This window comes from Trachurus japonicus, chromosome 4 (genome assembly GCF_045865225.1).
Source record: "Trachurus japonicus isolate A0001 chromosome 4, Traja_1.0".
NCBI lineage: Eukaryota > Metazoa > Chordata > Actinopteri > Carangiformes > Carangidae > Trachurus > Trachurus japonicus.
This window is the reverse complement of record NC_140910.1, coordinates 34,847,975-34,856,911: the sequence shown is the minus strand read 5'-3', so window position 1 is coordinate 34,856,911 and position 8,937 is coordinate 34,847,975.

The following is an 8,937-nucleotide window of genomic DNA, read 5'->3' as shown; positions in this document are numbered from 1 at the left end:
GATGAAGATAATGAACCCGGCGTCGTTAGAACTTGAAGTGAAGAAACTGCTTTTGCATCAATACTTATACAGACTAGACTACAGGCTGTCAGAGCCTCTGGTGGTGATGAAAGAAAAACTAGAGTTAAAGTGAAAAACAAACAGACAGACAGACAGATTCAGGTTATCTACACTTACACTCTCCCTCCCTCTGTCAATCACACCTCCTCAATGTCTCGTCACCCGACATCCTGTCAGGTCGGCGTGTCAAACAATGAGTGAGTCAGGAAACACCTCGCTGGAGTGAAAACACACACCATGTTGACATGTTAGAAAGAGGATTACACTAGGCTACATAAAATCCTGCTGCGGTGAAAACAAACAGACACTTATACTCTCAGGTTTCTTTGATAGAAATGTGATAGGCCGGTTGCAAAGCTCAGTATGAATCTGACACTTTAGATTACAACAGATGGAGTGTTTATAGATCCGATTGTTTTAGATTCATATGTCTGGTTGAGCTCAGGAATAAAAATGTTGGTGACATTTAGTTGCTTTGTGCTGTTTGTTTGGTATGAATGGATATGAAATTGGACTTTGTGATGTGGGTAAACACTGAATCTCTGTCTGTTGAACTGAAACCTGCTGCCTCCATCAGCTCCTAACATTCCCATTCCCATGTTTTTCCATAGTGATTTCATTTTCATTTTCATTTTTCCATTTTTGAATCTAAGACTTTCAGGTCAGAGGATGTTGTTGTGATGTTTTTAGTTTTTTTGTGTGTGTTTATTTCGGTCTTATAAAAACAAATACAATAGACAGATATAAAGGTATAAATACAAACCAAAACAAATCAGAACAAAAACACAACATGCAATACAATTCACTTTGACCGAAAAGGTGTAGGCTGAAGCATCATCTTATTTTGCCTTTACCCTTCTTACAGTAAATTAACATTTTCCTTTCACTCATTTTAAATTTTTTTACAGAACAAAAAAAAAAAAAAACCTGCATATTCTACATACAGCAGTTTATAAGCACACTGGTATTTATAAATCAGTTTTATATTTATTAATAATATTATTTTTGAATAACTTCATGAATCTATTAAGTGTGTTGATAGTTTGATTTCTAATTCTAGATTATTCCATTGATTGACTCATGTAATTAATGTGCATCTTTGTTTCACATTTGTAGTCCCTCTTAGTTCATATCTACTGGTTCGGGTCTGAAACATCCTCTGGACACCGTGTGGAAGCAGATTATTATTTACTTTATACATCATTTAAGCAGTTTTATAGTCCACAAGATCATTAAATTTTAAGTATTTATGAAGTATGAGTATGAGCGCTGGGCTGCAGCCAAGCATCCAGTTCTCTCCCCGTGCAGGTGAGGGCTTCTATCAGGTGCTGTCACCAAATTAATTGTTGTTGCGTGAGGGTTCGGTCACGTAACCAGGGCTGTTCCGGTGAGAATGCTGTCACGCAATGAATACTCTTCTCAGGCGACGTGCTGTCACGCATCCAGGCTAGTGTTTTTTTTGGCAGGAAAGAGTGTGACTTCTCACACTAGGACTTGTTCACATGGGCAACAAGTTTTCTGATTCCACCTTTTGGGAGCTGAAGGATGCATTGGGGCACTTTGAGGTCAGCAGGTCACCATGCAGAGTGAAGCATAGTCACTATAGTGTTGTAGTCAACCTGAGACCAAGACCAAGACTTTGAAGGATCGAAAACAAGTCCAAGATCGAGTCCAAACCAATGTGAGTCCATTTCCAAGACCATCACTGTATTCAGTCCCAGTCCTCATAATAACCATGTGTCTTGATATTTACATTATTCCTCCTCAGCTAAAAAGAAAAGATGATTTGATATAAAATCACTGACCTATTGTTTGCTGATGCAGCTGAAAGTCTCCCAGCGCTAGGGAACCAGGGCTGTTCAGGCAAGAATGCTAAGGCGAGGTGCTGTCACGCATCTGGTGGAGGTTTTTTGGCAGGAAAGAGTGTGACTTCTCACACTAGGGCTTTTCCCTAGAGGACTTGTTCACATGGAACAGAAACAAGTGGTTTCCACCTTTTGGGAGCTGAAGGATGCAGGTCACCATGCAGAGTGAAGCATAGTCACTATAGTGTTGTAGTCAAGGCCACCTAACCCAAGACCGAGACTTTGAAGGATCGAAAACAAGTCCAAGATCGAGTCCAAACCAATGCAAGGCCATTTCCAAGACCATCACTGTATTCAGTCCCAGTCCTCATAATAACCATGTGTCTTGATATTTACATTATTCCTCCTCAGCTACAAAGAAAAGATGATTTGATGTAAAATTTAAACTCCAATCCAGTCAAAGTCCAATTTTTTTTTAGTTCTTTGGCCCGTTTTTCCACTTCAATGGATTCCAGCACTGACCAGTTGTTATTGATCCATTTTACCAGCTGAACGCTGTCAGGTCTCTCACCAAGGCTGAAGGGAACCAGGGCTGTTCAGGCAGGAATGCTGCCACGCAATGAATACTTTACTCAGGCGACATGCTGTCACGCATCTAGGCTAGTGTTTTTTTGTTGTTTTGTTTTTTGGCAGGAAAGAGTGTGACTTCACACACGAGGGCTTTTCCCTAGAGGACTTGTTCACATGGAACAGAAACAAGTGGTTTCCACCTTTTGGGAGCTGAAGGATGCATTGGGGCACTTTGAGGTCAACAGGTCACCATGCAGAGTGAAGCATAGTCACTATAGTGTTGTAGTCAACCTGAGACCAAGACCAAGACTTTGAGGGATCGAGAAAAGTCCAAGATCGAGTCCAAACCAATGCAAGGCCATTTCCAGGACCATCACTGTATTCAGTCCCAGTCCTCACAATAACCATGTGTCTTGATATTTACATTATTCCTCCTCAGCTACAAAGAAAAGATGATTTGATATAAAATCTAAACTCTAACCCTGTCAAAGTTTTTAGTTCTTTGGGCCATTTTTCCACTTCAATGGATTCCAGCACTGACCAGTTGTTATTGATCCATTTTACCAGCTGAACGCTGTCAGGTCTCTCACCAAGGCCGAGGCTTCAGCTGCTGAAGGGAACCAGGGCTGTTCAGGTAAGAATGCTGCCACGCAATTAATACTCTTCTCAGGCGAGGTGCTGTCACGCATCGAGGCTAGTGTTTTTTTTGGCAGGAAAGAGTGTGTCTTCACACACTAGGACTTGTTCACATGGGAAAGGAGTTGTCTGTTCCCAAAAGGGTTGCCACCCTTCTGTCTTATGCTTCTTTTTTTAATGTTTTGTCTTTATGTAAAGCACATTGAGTTGCCTTGGTATGAAATGCGCTGTATAAATAAAGATGCCTTGCCTTGGGGCACTTTGAGGTCAACAGGTCACCATTCAGAGTGAGGCATAGTCACTATAGTGTTGTGGTCAAGACCACGACCGAGACCAAGTCCAAGACCAAGACTTTGAGGGGTCAAGTCCAAGACCAAGTCCAAACCAATACAAGTCCATTTCTAAGACCATCACTGTGTCCAGTCCCATAATAATAATCCTGTGTTTTGATATTTACATTATTCCTCCTCAGCTACAAAGAAAAGATGATTTGATCTAAAATCTAAACCATATTAAATATATCTATGGATATTCTCATTCATCCAGGTCATTCTTCTTTCTGGGCAAATTGAATCGTAGGCAACTGGACTTGTGTTTGTCTGGGAAGACGTTTCGCCTCTTATCAGTCTCACAAATACAAGTCCAGTTGCCTATGATTCAATTTGCCCAGAAAGAAGAATGACCTCTGAGACTTATTGAATTCCATCACGGAAACCAACGTGAGGTGGTTAAAAAAATAAATAAATGAAAAGATGTGACTGCAGGTGTGGTCTGGAGAAAACACCCAGAGTCCAGCTCAACCGAGACCAAGACCTTGAAGATGTGTCATTCCAGTATTTCTGGAAATACTCAGATGACGCTGCTATTGTGGCATGTAGTTAGGAATGGACAGGAATCTGAATACAGGGATTTGATAAAAGCCATCAGTACTCATACTGAACATCTCAACAACAAAAAAAGGAAAGGATCATGGATTTCCGTAGGTCCAAGGCCCCTCTGCAGCCAGTCAACACTTGGAGTGGACATCCAGGTGGTGACAACCTATAAATATCGGTAACACTTTGTCTTAACATTGTTATTAAGTGTCATTCACTTTACCCTAACCCTACAAACCCCAATGACATAGCAATGTAACCCCATGTATAAATGCTTTATGAAGTTGTCATGAATGTATTACGAACACCTTATTAACGGTTTTATGAATGTGTTATGCACTAGACTAGAGAGTTAAGTAAAGTGTTACCAAAATATCTAGGTGTACCCCTGGATAACAAGTTGGACTGGTCCCTCAACACAGATGCACCGTACAAAAAAGGGCAGAGCCGCCTCTTTTTCCTAAGGAAGCTCAGCTGCAGTGGGTTGCACCAGCTGTGCGTAAGTTCAAACGTAGCCTATAGTTTGAGCGGAAGTTCTAGTTTAGGGTGGAGTTTAACTAACTGCTCAAACAGGCGATCGTGGGATATGAGAGGTTTTGTACATTCACAAGAATGTACAAAAAAGAATGTACAAAAAAAAAATCTGTTGTCACCGAGAGAATGTGTGTGTACGGGGGAGAGGGAGGGGCGGAGGGAACGGGGGTGACAGATTCAGCAGGAGGACAAACTATCCTGCGTTTAAATAACATAGCAGGCTATTGAAAATATCTGCTTGACAACTCATGGAGCTGGAAGCAGCCCTAAAATAAGCAACTACACTTTAACAACAAGCCCAAAAAACTCGCAGCCCACGACTACCAATAATTATAAGTGACTTCACAGAAAAACAAGCCCAAAGTCGTTCAATAAGCGGACTTGGCAACTGTGGTCGCCGTTTGTTTTGTTTTTTCCCCAGTCGAACGCTGCATGAAGAATGATACTTTTCTCTCATTGGCTACTTTATGTGATGACGTCACCATCTGCGACAACGTCTTGCTTAGTTTAGACGTTGTTAAGGTGAAACGTAAGTCTCTGTGGTGCAACTAAACAAAGATACATGTTAAGTATCACCTTAACCCTCTATGGTACCATGTTGCCCTCAGGCAGCAACATAGCACTTTCTGGCCTGTCACATCTCCACAATTCATCCCATTTAATGCTGTAATACTTTAAAAAAGAGAAGAGACCTTAGAGAACCACTAACAATGCTTTAATTTATCACATGACTTTCAAGAAGCCACTGAAACCCTTTCTTGCAGACTTTTTCAAAGGAAACAGGTTTGCCATGTTGCTCCACTAAAACGGTCTGAAAACATACAGTAACTTCCTGGCCCTTTTTCATCTGGAAAAAAAAATATTTACACTAATAGATTAGTAAAGTTAAATTTTTAATAGTTCCATGCAATTTATTTACTTATTAAATAATGGAAACTTGTTAAAATGCACCTGTTGCCCCAAAGCAACAACGTACCATTATAGAAAATTGCAGTGTTGCCTTGAGGCGACAGTGGACCATTATGGAATCAATATTGCATTATGAGACTATGGTAGTGTGTGTTTAGGTGTAAATATAATGTTCAAAAACATATAATTCATCATAATTTTGTTTTTTATCCTTAATAAATGTGATTTTGGATGCAGTAAAGTAAACATCAGGCTATTATGATGATGATGAGGAAGATGAGAATGAGAATGAGAATGTGGATGAGGATGAGGATGAGGCCAGTGAAGGGTAAAGTCTACAGAGACTGGTCGGTGTTTCTAATACAGTAGATGATGAACCGTAATAGTAGCCTACAATGTTGCCTACAGTCAACAAATCCCCAAAACATCCAAAAATAAATAATTTTTAAAAATGTCTTTAGATTATGTTTATTTAGTCTATTTTGAGACATAAAAACACTCCAAACATTTTTTCCCCCACTGGCATCATAATGCAGCGTACCATAGAGGGTTAACTAGTTCCAACGTATCATTTAGTGTGGACTTTACACTCTAACTCAAGGTAGAACTTACACAGAGCTGGTGCACCAGAGATCTCTAAAACATCTGTAGTGAGATGCTGCAGATGTTGCATCAGTCTGTGGTGGTGGCAGGTGTTTTATTTTATGCTGCAGTCTGTTGGGGAGGAAGTTTGGTAAAAAAGCTGCATGAGCTCTTCAAGGAGGCTGGCTCTGTGATGGGAGTAAGGATGGACTCTCTGGAGGAAGTGGTGGAGAGAGGTACACAATGAGGATGATGGAGGCGGCCGTCCTGAACAACACGGATCATCCACTTTCATAACACCTTGATGGACCAACGGCTCGTCTCTCTTCGCTGCAGGACAGAGAGACACAGAAGATCCTTTATACCCACCGCCATCAGACTTTTTCATTCTTCTGCAATGAGCTAACAGACAAATGAATTTTCCTTTGGGGATTAATTTGTATTGACTACTACAACACTAATGGTCACAAACAGTGGCGTGCTCAGACTTTTTGAAGGGCAGGGGCGATTGGGAAAAAAAGGGCACATATAGCGCGTCCTCACCACTGAAGAGGGCACTTTAGCACACGTTTTGGCTCCTAGAGGGCACTTTAGCATGCATTTTGGCTTCCAAGAGGGCACTTTAGCACACGTTTTCGCCCCATGAGGTCACTTTAGGACGCGTTTTGGCTTCCAAGAGGGCACTTTAAGGCGTGTTTTGGCTCCCGGGGGCACTTTAGGGTGGACGACTGCCCCCCTTGCCCCCCCCCCAGTGCATGCCACTGGTCACAAAGCTTTTTAGGGTGGATGGTCCTTGTGAGTGACAGTAAATGATCTTAGACTGCCACCTAGTGACCAAAGAAAGAGGAGGAAGCAATAAATCTGTGTCATCTCCTTCTCTGTCTCAGTTGTGTTGCTGTTGGTCCATGTCCAACTCATGTGTCATTGTTATTGGGTTTGTTAGGAAGCAGATGGTTTCTCTGAAGACAAAACATTCCCTTGATAATTTAACCCCCTTGGTTGTGGAACGAGGTACGTAGTATGTTTTGTGACTACTTGGGATTTTTCTGGGATTTATTGAGTGATGCTGCTTACACTGTTTACTTAAGTTGATAATCAGTTGTTTGTTTGTTTGCAATGGATTGAGGTAATTGAACTTTTATTTTATTTTATCTGAAATTTGAATGTGAATTCTTTTTTTGCTCAGAAAAGTTTATTTTGTACCTTTTGTCTTTTTGTTTGTGACCAACATTAATTAAGCGTAGATGAAATATTTACTTTATACTAATTTCTGCTTTCATCTAGTTTCATCTAGTTTTCACTGTGCTCTGTAAATTAATAACACTTAAGCACCAGTAGGCTACGTAACTCTCTGTCTTATTCTTTGGTCCCAACTGTTTGGTTTAACAGTTAAAAGGAGTTTGGAGGTCCATAGACTCCAGTTGAGTCAGGACACCCAGGGCAAACTCTGCAGAGAACTGCTGCAGAACGGTGCCATCTGTTGGTCGGAGAGCAACAACACATCTACACAATCCGTCCTCAATGTGTCTTGGGTGCATTTACACTAATGTCTATCACACTATCTGTCTGTCTGTCTGTCTGTCTGTCTGTCTGTCTGTCTGTCTGTCTGCCCCCCCCCCCCCAATAAAAATACCACCAAATTATTCATAATTGAACAAGTGTATTTTCAGACTTCACATTCTTCACATTTTAGATTCATCTAAAAAGAAATGATTGAAATGGTGGAACAAATAATGTTTGACGAATATATTTCTGACTCCCCATTCCATCTCTGTTCTATCTATCTATCTATCTATCTATCTATCTATCTATCTATCTATCTATCTATCTATCTATCTATCTATCTATCTATCTATCTATCTATCTATCTATCTATCTATCTATCTATCTATCTATCTATCTATCTATCCATCCATCCAAGGGTAAACTAGTTTTGCAGTCGAGAGTTAAACCAGCAACAGAAAACGAACAATCAAATCAGAAACAGGACATTTAAAAAGAACACATACACATAAAACAAGAGACAGATTGGACTCGACAGAAATGCTGCAGATAATTAAATACTGTAAATATAGAAAGTAAAAAACATGAAACTAAAAACACATAATTGAAATAGTTTTAAAAAAGAAAAATTAAAAACACCAAGAGCAAAATTTCATACAAGTTAAGAGTAAATATCTATCTATCTATCTATCTATCTATCTATCTATCTATCTATCTATCTATCTATCTATCTATCTATCTATCTATCTATCTATCTATCTATCTATCTATCTATCTATCTATCTATCTATCTATCTATCTATCTATCTATCTATCTATCTAATAGATTTCTGAATTTCTGAATATTAGTAGTACATTTCTGAAAAACATGAATTGTCCCCCCCAATAAAAATACCCCCAAATTATTCAAGATTGAACAAATGTATTTTCAGACTTCACATTCTTCACATTTTAGATTCATCTAAAAAGAAATGATTGAAATGGTGGAACAAATAATGTTTGACGAATATATTTCTGACTCCCCATTCCATCTCTGTTCTATCTATCTATCTATCTATCTATCTATCTATCTATCTATCTATCTATCTATCTATCTATCTATCTATCTATCTATCTATCTATCTATCTATCTATCTATCTATCCAACTGTGAGCACTTTTAAATCCAAGTTAAAAACATTTCTCTTTTCACATGCTTATAGCTGAGAACTTAAAACTTTATCTATTTTCTTTTATTTTACTTTTATTTGCTCTTGCTTTTAACTCTGTTTAGTGTTTTGTTTGTTTTTATTCTGTCTTATGCTTCTTTTTTTAAATGTTTTGTCTTTATGTAAAGCACTTTGAGTTGCCTTGGTATGAAATGCGCTGTATAAATAAAGATGCCTTGCCTTACCTATCTATCTATCTATCTATCTATCTATCTATCTATCTATCTATCTATCTATCTATCTATCTATCTATCTA